This window comes from Phyllostomus discolor, chromosome 5, assembly GCF_004126475.2.
Source record: "Phyllostomus discolor isolate MPI-MPIP mPhyDis1 chromosome 5, mPhyDis1.pri.v3, whole genome shotgun sequence".
Taxonomy (NCBI): domain Eukaryota; kingdom Metazoa; phylum Chordata; class Mammalia; order Chiroptera; family Phyllostomidae; genus Phyllostomus; species Phyllostomus discolor.
Window position 1 is genome coordinate 38209793 of NC_040907.2, and position 9692 is coordinate 38219484.

At 42.3% G+C, this 9692-nt stretch overlaps 1 pseudogene; it reads left to right on the forward strand.

Annotated features, from left to right (window-relative positions):
- The first annotated feature begins 209 nt into the window (after nt 1-209).
- Nucleotides 210-1289, forward strand: LOC114497891 (annotated as a pseudogene).
- Nucleotides 1290-9692: the final 8403 nt, after the last annotated feature.

Consider the following 9692-nt stretch of genomic DNA (forward strand, 5'->3'; position numbering starts at 1 on the left):
AATACGGTAGACCCTAGTCACTTACAGCCATTGAACACTTGAAATGTGGCTAGTCCAAAATGAGATGTGCAGTAAAATACACACCAGATATCAGACTTCAAAAGTACAAAACTGTGAGTGGAAGATGATGTATTTTGAGCTGCCATCTTGTGTCTCCATGTGGGTGTGCTTATTCTCAGCTGGTCTGCCAAAGACTGCCTGAGCACCAACCCTATTCCCCCACACAGCCCCATTTTCTCTCCAATAAGATGAAAGAAACTATGGTGAACCAAGAGAAACTCACCAAACTGCAGGCACAAATGCACATTGGTGGGAAAGACACTGCTCGTAGAAAGAAGTAGATGGTTCACAGGACAGCTACAGCAGACGATAAAAAACTTCAGTTCTCCTTAAAGACGTTAGGGGTAAACAATATCTGGTATGGAAGAGGTAAATATGTTCACAAATGAGGAACAGTGACCCACTTTAACAACCCTAAAGTTCAGGCATCTCTGGCAGCGAACACTTTCAGCAGTACAGGCCATGCTGAGACAATATAGCTGACAGAAATGCTACCCAGCATCTTAAATCAGCTTGCTACACACAGTCAGACTAGTCTAAGGAGACGCACCAAAGCCCCGCTCAAACAATCTGGATGGAAAAGCACCACTTGCTACAGGAGACGCAGATGATGATGAAGTTCCAGATCTTGGAGAGAATTTTGATGAGGTTTCCAAGAAAGAAGCACACTGAACTGAATCAACTTCTGAAAAAGATAAACTTGAAGAAGTCACTGGTGGCTGCGATTTTATATTATGACTGCTTTTTCAAATTTGTTTATGGATCTGATAAAATCAACATCTCTAATAGTTTTAAGCCCTAGCTCCTTGGACACTGCAGCTCTTTTCACTTTCTGCTCATACACAAATCATCTTTGCATCTGATTAAACTGAGGAAGCCTGGGATAAAGTTTGAAACCAAGGTTAATTTTTTCTAAAAAAGATATCTGCATTTTTAAGTATTGATTACATGTTAAAATGGTAATTTGGGGATTAAAAATAATTTCACCTGTTTTTATTTTTCTAATGTGGCTACTAAGAAACTTAACATGGCTTGCATTTGTGATTTGCATTATATTTCCACTGGACAGTTCTCTTCTAGACCATATTCCATCCTTAAAAGGCAGCTTAAAGCAAGACCTCCTGGCAAGTAAAAGGGAGACAGGATTACCTTAAGGAATTAAGAAAATTGGTATGACAGGTTTGACACTTGGAAATGCTCTAGAGCAGGGGCGTCCAACCTTTTGCCATCTCTGGCCCACTCTGGAAGAAGAAGAGTTGTCTTGGGCCACACATTAAATACATTGTGACATGTAATCCCAAAAAAATCTCTTTTGTGTCTTTTTGCCAATGACACCTCAGACAAGGGCTTGATCTCCAAAATACATAAAGAACTCACAGGACTCCACTCCAGGAAGACAAAAAAAAATTATAAAGTGGGCAAAAGACTTGAACAGACACTTCTCCAAGGAGGACATACCGAGGGCCCAGAGACACATGAAAAGATGCTCAGCATCACAAGCCATCATAGAGATGCAAATTAAAACCACAATGAGATACCACCTCACACCAGTCAGAATGGCCAACATAAACAAATCAACAAACAGTGTTGGAGAGGATGTAGAGAAAAGGGAACCCTAGTGCACTGTTGGTGGGAATGCAGACTGGTGCAGCCACTGTGGAAAACAGTATGGAATTTCCTCAGAAAACAAAATGGAACTGCCTTTTGACCCAGCAATTCCACTGCCAGGATTAAACCCTAAGAGCCCTGAAACACCAATCCAAAAGAACCTATGTACCCCAATGTTCATAGCACAATTTACATCAGCCAAGTGCGGGAAGCAACTAAGTGCCCATCAGCAAATGAGTGGATCAAAAAACTATGGTACTTTTACACAATGAAATTCTACGCAGCAGAGAGAAAGAAGGAGTTTATACCCTTTGCAACAGCATGGATGGAACTGGAGAGCACTATGCTAAATGAAATAAGCCAGGCAGTGAGGGACAAATACCGTATGATCTCACCTTTAACTGGAACATAATCAACATAAGAAAAAAGCAAACAAAATATAACCAGAGTCATTGAAATTAAGAACAATGTAACAATAGCCAGAGGGGAGTGGGGAGGGGGACAGTGGGAAGAAGGGTTTTCAGGAACTACTATAAAGGACACATGGACAAAACCAAGGGGGAAGGTGGAAGCTTCCCAAGGGAGGGAGATGGATTTGGAGGGAGTGGGGGGGAGGGGTGGGGAGGAAATACAGACAGCTGTAATTGAACAACAATAATTTTTTTTTAAATCTCATAATGTTTTAAGTAAATTTATGATTTTGTGTTGGGCCTCATGTGGGTCATGGGCCATAGGCTGGACACACCTGCTAGAATTTAACTAAGATTTTAATTAGTGTAGATTTTGGATCTGATGGGTATTTGCTATTCAGAGCTAGGCAAGGGGCTAGCCTGTTGCCCAGGATCATATCAAAAGCTCTGATTAGTGAAATTTATAAAAACAAAAAGGCAGTATAGATAGTTTTCTTTGTAGAAGTAAACTTGAGTTTTAAAATGTCATTTGGGTGGACAGTAGCACACCTTGCTAAATTCCTAGTGCTAATAAACACCTTGTCAAACTTGGCGTATATTGTTAGTCAAACTTGAGTCTAATTTGATCACCCCCTGCTGCCACCCCCCCTCCCCACCGTGGAGTCGCAGTACTCTGCCAGAAAGTGACCTCTGGAATTACTTTTTAAACATCCCACCTGTTCAGATCATTTTGAAAGGCAAATATTCATTCAAAGCAACTTTTGATTTCTTATATAAACATAGTTTACTTTTAGAGCTTAAGTTTCATTTTCTTTAATCTTTTTTTTCTTTCAAGAATCTAATTTTCCTCTGCTGGTGATTCCCTTAAGCAAATATTTCTTGTTTGATCTGAACAATTCATTTTAGTCATTCAAAGGGAGTTATGAAAGTCTAGGCTTTGTTTTAATGATTGAGATCAAAGTCAAGAAGTTATGACTGGCAGAAGATAGATGAGGTGATTTGTCTGTGTGTGTCTAACTTACATGTGAGGATTAGCTATTTTAAAATTACAATTTTTTCTTAGGATTCACTTGCTGACTTAAGAACTTTGGGCAAGTGACTCAATTCTGTTAATCCTCAATGTACCTCTTTAGAATTAGGCCACCTACACATGCTTACAAGAATGAGTAAATCAGTGTTTCTCAAGAGCATGGTCTATGGACCTCTGCCTCAGAGTCTGCTGGGGTATATCTATTAAAACGAAATCCCTGGACCCCGCCCATGTTCAGTGAATCAGAGTCTTCCAGTTTGCTAGAATTACATACAATTCTGACATTAGGCCAAGTTTTCTTCTCATACATTTATTTAAAAAATGCTGAGCTACTAATTTGGGGAAGTATATATTGAACATTAAATATATGCCAGGTACTAGGGATTCACAGGGAACAAGACAAAATACAGTCTTGTCTTCAAAGAATTTACATTGGGCATGGGGAGTGGAGTGAGACAGACTAAGAAGTAAGTAATCAGGACATAAGTCAATGAGCTAAATTCACACAGTGATAAATACTTTAAAGAAAGGAGAACAGGGTAATGGGGTACTGGAGGATGGGGAGACAATTTAGATTTTTAAATTAATTTAGAGGGTTACAGAAGGCATCTCTGAGGAAATGATGTTTGCGTCAAGAGGTATGAGAATAAGGAGGAAATCATACAAATATCTGGGTGAAGAGAGTCTCGGGGAAGGAAAACAACCTGAGATAGTTGGCACATTCTAGGGACAAAAAGAAGAAAAAAGTGAAGGTCAGGTGGCTAGTACATAGTGACCAAGTGTAAAAGATGCATTTAGGGGAGAGACAAGTGGCAGATCCAGGCCTTATGAGTCATGGAATTTAAATTTTACTTCAATAGAACACAAGGCCACTGAGTAAGCCTAAATCACATGTGATGTGATTTCTACTCTGAAGAGTGGACCCCTGTTGCTTGCTGGACCCACTGGGCGGAACATGGATTACGGTGGTGGCAACAGGGGAGCAAGAAGCCCAGTGGAGACCAGTAAAGTTCAGGTGAGGCATGGTGGCAGCTGGGAGTGGAGTGGCAGCAGTGACGACGAGAAGAGGTTGGATTCAGGGGCTGTTTTGGAGATGGAACTGCCAGGTCACGATGCATTTGGCATCAGGGAGTAAAGGAACAGGAGTAAAATCGAAGAGGACTGCTTCCTAAGGTTTTGCCTGAGTGGATAATGGTGTCATTTACTAAGATGGGAAAATATAGGTAAACAACAGGTCTGGGGTGGGTGGGAAAGTCAAGAGTTCTATTTTAGACAAGTTAGAGGTGCCTGATGGCAATTGGACATAAGAGTCTGGAGTTCAGGAGAGTGGTTAGGACTGAAGATATAAATAAAGTTGGGGTTCAACAGCCGGGCTGACACTTGGTGCCCATGACCACACAAGATCACCTACAAAGAGAGAAGGGAGAAGAGGCCTGAGTGAAGGCTTGGGGCCTTTTCATGTTTAAGGTCAAGCAAAAGGGGAGTGGGTGTTGAAGTCAAAGATTAAAACCAGGAGAGTGTACAATACAAGCCTAGAAGTGAAAATATTTTGATGAGAAGGGAGCAGTGTTAATGTTTCTGGCAGGTCGAGTTCTTAATGGAATCCTAGGACATGATCACAGTCTTCATTTTACAGATGGGGAAGCTGAGGCTCGGAGGGAGAGGAAGTCCATGTGTTATGACGGTTAATTTTATATGTCCAGTTGGCTAGGCCATGGCGCTCAGCTCTTTGGTCAAACGCCAGTCTAGGTGTTGCTGTGAAAGTGTTTTATAGATGTGATTAACAGTTAAACCAGTAAGTTTTAAGTAAAACAGACTACTTTCTATAACGTGGGTGAGCCTCATCCAGTCAGGGGTAGGCCTGAGAGAAAAGACTGAGATTCCTAGAATAAAAATTAATCTCTCTCATCTCTCTCTTTCTCTCTCTCTCTGTTTGTGCATGACCTATTGGTTCTGTTTCTCTGGACAACCCTTATTAATACTTTCATCCTTTCACGCATGTGGCAAACAATTATTGGGCACCTACTGTGGGCTCTGCTAGAGTACGTAAGTAAGACAGGGTCCCTGCCCTCAAGTAGGGAGCAGAGGAATGACTTTGCAAGTGCAGCTTGGTGTGATCAGTACCGTGATTTGTGTGGGTCTGGGCGCTTTGGGACCACAGCAAAGGAGTGCCAAATGGGTAACCTAGAGCTGTGAGGCAGCAGATGCTTTTTAAAAGGTAATGATGCTTGAGTAAGTTTTTTTCTTAAATTTTTTTTTCAATTACAGTTTACATTCAATGTGGTTTTGGCTTAGTTTCAGGTGTGGGTTTTGAAGGATGAATGTGAATTAGCACATCAAAGAGAGGCCAGCATTTTAGGCTCCAAGACATGCGGACAAGAGTAGCAGCATTTCCACCAGTGATGCTCTCAGGAGTTCTGGGTGGCTGGAGCCGATGACAGCTGGAGAGAGTCCAGTGTCAAAGCTATAGCAGTCAGCAGGGTCCACAGTAGGGGAAGGCAATTGTCCTGAAAATCACAGGAAGCCATGCCAGGGATTAAAGCAGGGGTAACAGAGACCTGTGTTCTAGGAAGATGCCTCTGGCTACTTGGTGGAAGCTGGCCAGGAGGGGCAGTCTGGTGAGGAGCCAAGGAAGACCTGAGGTGAGCCTGGGGATGCAGCAGTGGGGATGACAGTGAGATGTCATCCACTCAGTGTGGGTTTGTTCAGCATCTGCACTGCTCAGTGACAAGGTCCGTAATGAACAACACAGACACTGCTGCTCTGGAGCTTGGTGGTGGAACTGGAAGGAGTTGGTGTTGACCCATGGGAGAGGAATGGCCGAAATAGCTTCCTGGTTTCTAGCCTGAAGTAAGTACTAACCACTGAGCCGGAGCATTGGAGAAGGAACAGGATTCGGGGGCAGTTGAGTTCATTTTGGAGCTTGTAGACTTTGAAGTGCCCGAGGGACAATTAGCCGAAACTATCCAAGAGCTCTCTGATCTGTTAGTCTGAGGGGCAAGGAGAATGACTGGGAAGAAGCCAAAAGTGGGAATGAAGGCAGGCAGGAAGAACAGGCTTCAAGGTAAGAACCTTGAGTTGTACTCGAACGTGTATTTGAAATGTGGGTTTCCCCCCGACCTATGGAGTAGATCCACAGCCTTCATCACATTCTCAAAGGAGAGAAGACACGCCCCACCACTACCCCAATTATATGCCACTGAAACAAAATGGGGTGAGCAGATGGCTAAAGATGGAGCCCTAGGGAACAGCAATATCTAAAAGGAAGCAGAGGAAGATGGAGCTCAGAGGAAATGGTTGCAGAAGGAGGAAGCCAGGAGAGTGCACATTGTGAAGCCAAGACAGGGGAGTGTTCCAAGACAATGGAGATGCTCAGCCATACCCTCTAGTACAAAGAGGGCAGGGGAAATAAATACAGACAGATACAGGCAATTTGCAGTTGAGCAGGTAGACAGAGGAGGACTTGATATAGAAGAAGGCTGTTTTAACATCGGGAAGTTGAGACATGGCACATGTTTATATGCTACAAGGAGCAGGCCAGTAGAGAAGGGAGTGGTCTATGGCACCAGGACTCCAGGCTGCAGCAGTCCTTACCTTCAGGAAAGCAGTGGCCATGCCAGTACAACAGTGGCCCACATAGACCAGGAGAAAGCCTAGTGACAGGTGAGTGAAAGCAGCCCATGCAGCTCTGCCTGCAGCCTGGATCAGGAGACAGAACAACTTGATCCCAGCAGGAATAGCCAGTGACATGGGGTTTGTGCAGCTTGAGAGGCCTCGGGGAGATGGTTAACTGTTTTCAGAGGGAGGGCTTTCCTGGGGCAGAGGGAACAGATATGTTTTCTGGATCCAGAACTAATTAAAGACACATTTAACTCAGTAGCAGAAGGAAATTTCTAAACTCACAGATGCTAGGAGAGGTAGCAAACTCCTCGTCTTCAGAAGTATGTACCCACAAGCTGGGTGATTATTTGATGAGGTCGGTATATACGCAACCCAAACATCAGGTGGGGGTGGATTAGTTGCCCTTTAAAAGCCCTTCCAAGGCTTGGAAATCTCTAACATATCAGGCTTCCCATATCTCAAAGCATTTTTGTGGAATGGTCCAAAAGGCTATTTTAATGCATTTTATTAAAAGTAATTGTGTCACATAATTCTCATGAGGGCAGGAATAGAATGAGAGGATATAGCTTAACAAGATAGTACACCTAGCGAGTGTTGTAGTTCTTAGAAGGAAGTCACTGTTTTAGGATTTGGATCACTGATTCCCAGAAGTTTGAAGGGTCTCTCAGGGATGGCTAAAGTAACAGTGCAGATAATCCCCACCCTTCCATTCTAATTCCGGGGAGCTGGTTGGTCCCAGGAGCCTGAATTGTCATTAGGCAACACCCCTCCATGCCACCCCACTCCTACCCCCAAGAATCTGATGTGGCAGATCCCAGGACTCCTCTTTGAGAAACTGGATGAAGATGATGGAATGAGGATGAAGGGATTCTCTAAGTACTCCAGAAATCTGTGTGCTTTGCAGATGAGAAACAATGCTTGGGTGTGTGTAGGACTTGCTGGGAAAATCAGGATGTGAGTCTCAGATGGGCTTTCAGGTCCAGTATTTCCCTGTGGCACTGAGCAGGCTAAATGGACAACTTCACATGCCTTAATCTCATTTACTTCCATCACTCCTAACTGGGGAAAATAGGAGGCTCAAGTCATTGTCTCAGACCCCAGCTTATAAAAGGAAATCATGATGCTTTGGCCTGTCTTTTCAATGAATGAGGTAGAACAAATCTCCTAGTGTAGACCCTGACTTCCACCCCAGGCCTGGTTGGGGCTGGAAAACTTCCAGGGAAACATCTCCCTCCACCTTGCTCAAAGGATTCAGAAAGCAGCCAAGATGGAGTAATGGGACTAGCTTCACCTTCCTGCCTGGAACAACTAGAAAGCATATGAAGACTATCAAAAGCAATAATTTTGAAACACTGGACATCAGGCAATGAAGGACAGCGAACCCTGAGAGACAGAAAACAAATAAGGTGAGCTCTACAATTGTTCCAGCTTACTGCTTGGAGACAGTTTCCAGGATGCAGCACAGAGAAGGGAATCCAAGCAGACAAAGCTAACAGAATCCATGAATTACAGAGATGGAGTGTAGAGTTCAGGGAAAGCAAGGCAGCTAGTTGTCCTAGCAAAGAGTGGTGGAGAGTAGAGAGCTGCAGACAGAGAGAGCTCCAGAGATATGTAGAGAGTGTCCCTCAAGTATACAGCACAGGCATGGAAACTGCCCCAGTCCAGGAAAGAACCACCCAATAGGACTAGAGGAAACAGTACTTGCTGGCCACACAGGGCCGGGAAAAACTGGTTTGGCTAAGTTAATATTTGATGAATAGATTTCAGAGCAAAGACTCTTACCAGAGAAAGAAGATCAATTTCTAATGATAAATGGGTGAGTTCATCAAGAATTTATAATAATTCTGAACATGGATGCAACTAATAACAGAGCTTAAATGTATGAATCAAAATCTGATAAACCTGCAAGGGAAAAATAGACAAAACCACAATTCTATGTGGAGCTTTTAATACTCCCCTCTCAAAAATTCATAAAACAAGTAAACAGAAAATCAGCAGGATATAGTATACTTTTAACCAACTGGACCTGACTTACAGAATCCCACAGTAGCAGAATGCACTTTCTTCTCAAGTGCCCACAGAACAGTGCATTTCTAGCAAGACCAACAAAGAAAAGAGAAGACATCCATGAAATTGACAAACCTCTAGCTAAACTTCTCAGGAAAAAAAGAGTGGGGATTGAAATTACAAATATCAGGAATAAAAGAGGTGGCATCACTACAGATTCCACAGATATTAAAAGGATAATAGGAGAATATTGCAGATAACTTCATGTTAATAAATTCAACAACTTTGAAGAAATTGATAAATTTCTTAAAAGATATTACCAAAGTTTACTCAAAAAGAAGAGAATAATCTGAGCACTCCTATATCTATTATAGAAGTTGAAATTTTAGTCTAAAACGTTTGTACAAAGAAAATCCCAAGAACACATGGCTCCATTAATGGATGTTGTCATACGTTCAAAGGTGAAATAATACCAATTCTGTAGAAACTGTGACAGAGAACTGAAGAGAAGGGAGCACTTCCCAACCCATCTATGAAGCCCACGTTACTTTGGTATGAAAACTTGACAAAGACATTACTTTCTCAAGAAAAGAAAAAATAGGCCAATGTCCCTTGTGAACACAGATGAAAAGATTCTTTATATAAAAGATCATACATTATAAGCAAGTGGAATTTATCTCAGGGAAGCAGGATTAGTTTAATATTTGGAAAGCAATTCATGAAATTCTCCACATTAACAAACAAAACAGAACAGATTATCACAATAAATACAGAAGAAACTTTGACAAAATTTAATATCCATTCCTGATATAAACTTTTATCAAACTAGGAACAGAAGAAAAGTTCCTCAATCTGATAAAGCTCATCTGCCAAAAACCTGTGACTAATATACTCAGTGGTGAAAGACTGAATACTTTCTTCTTTAGATCAGGAATGTATGAGGCCAGTAAGGCAAG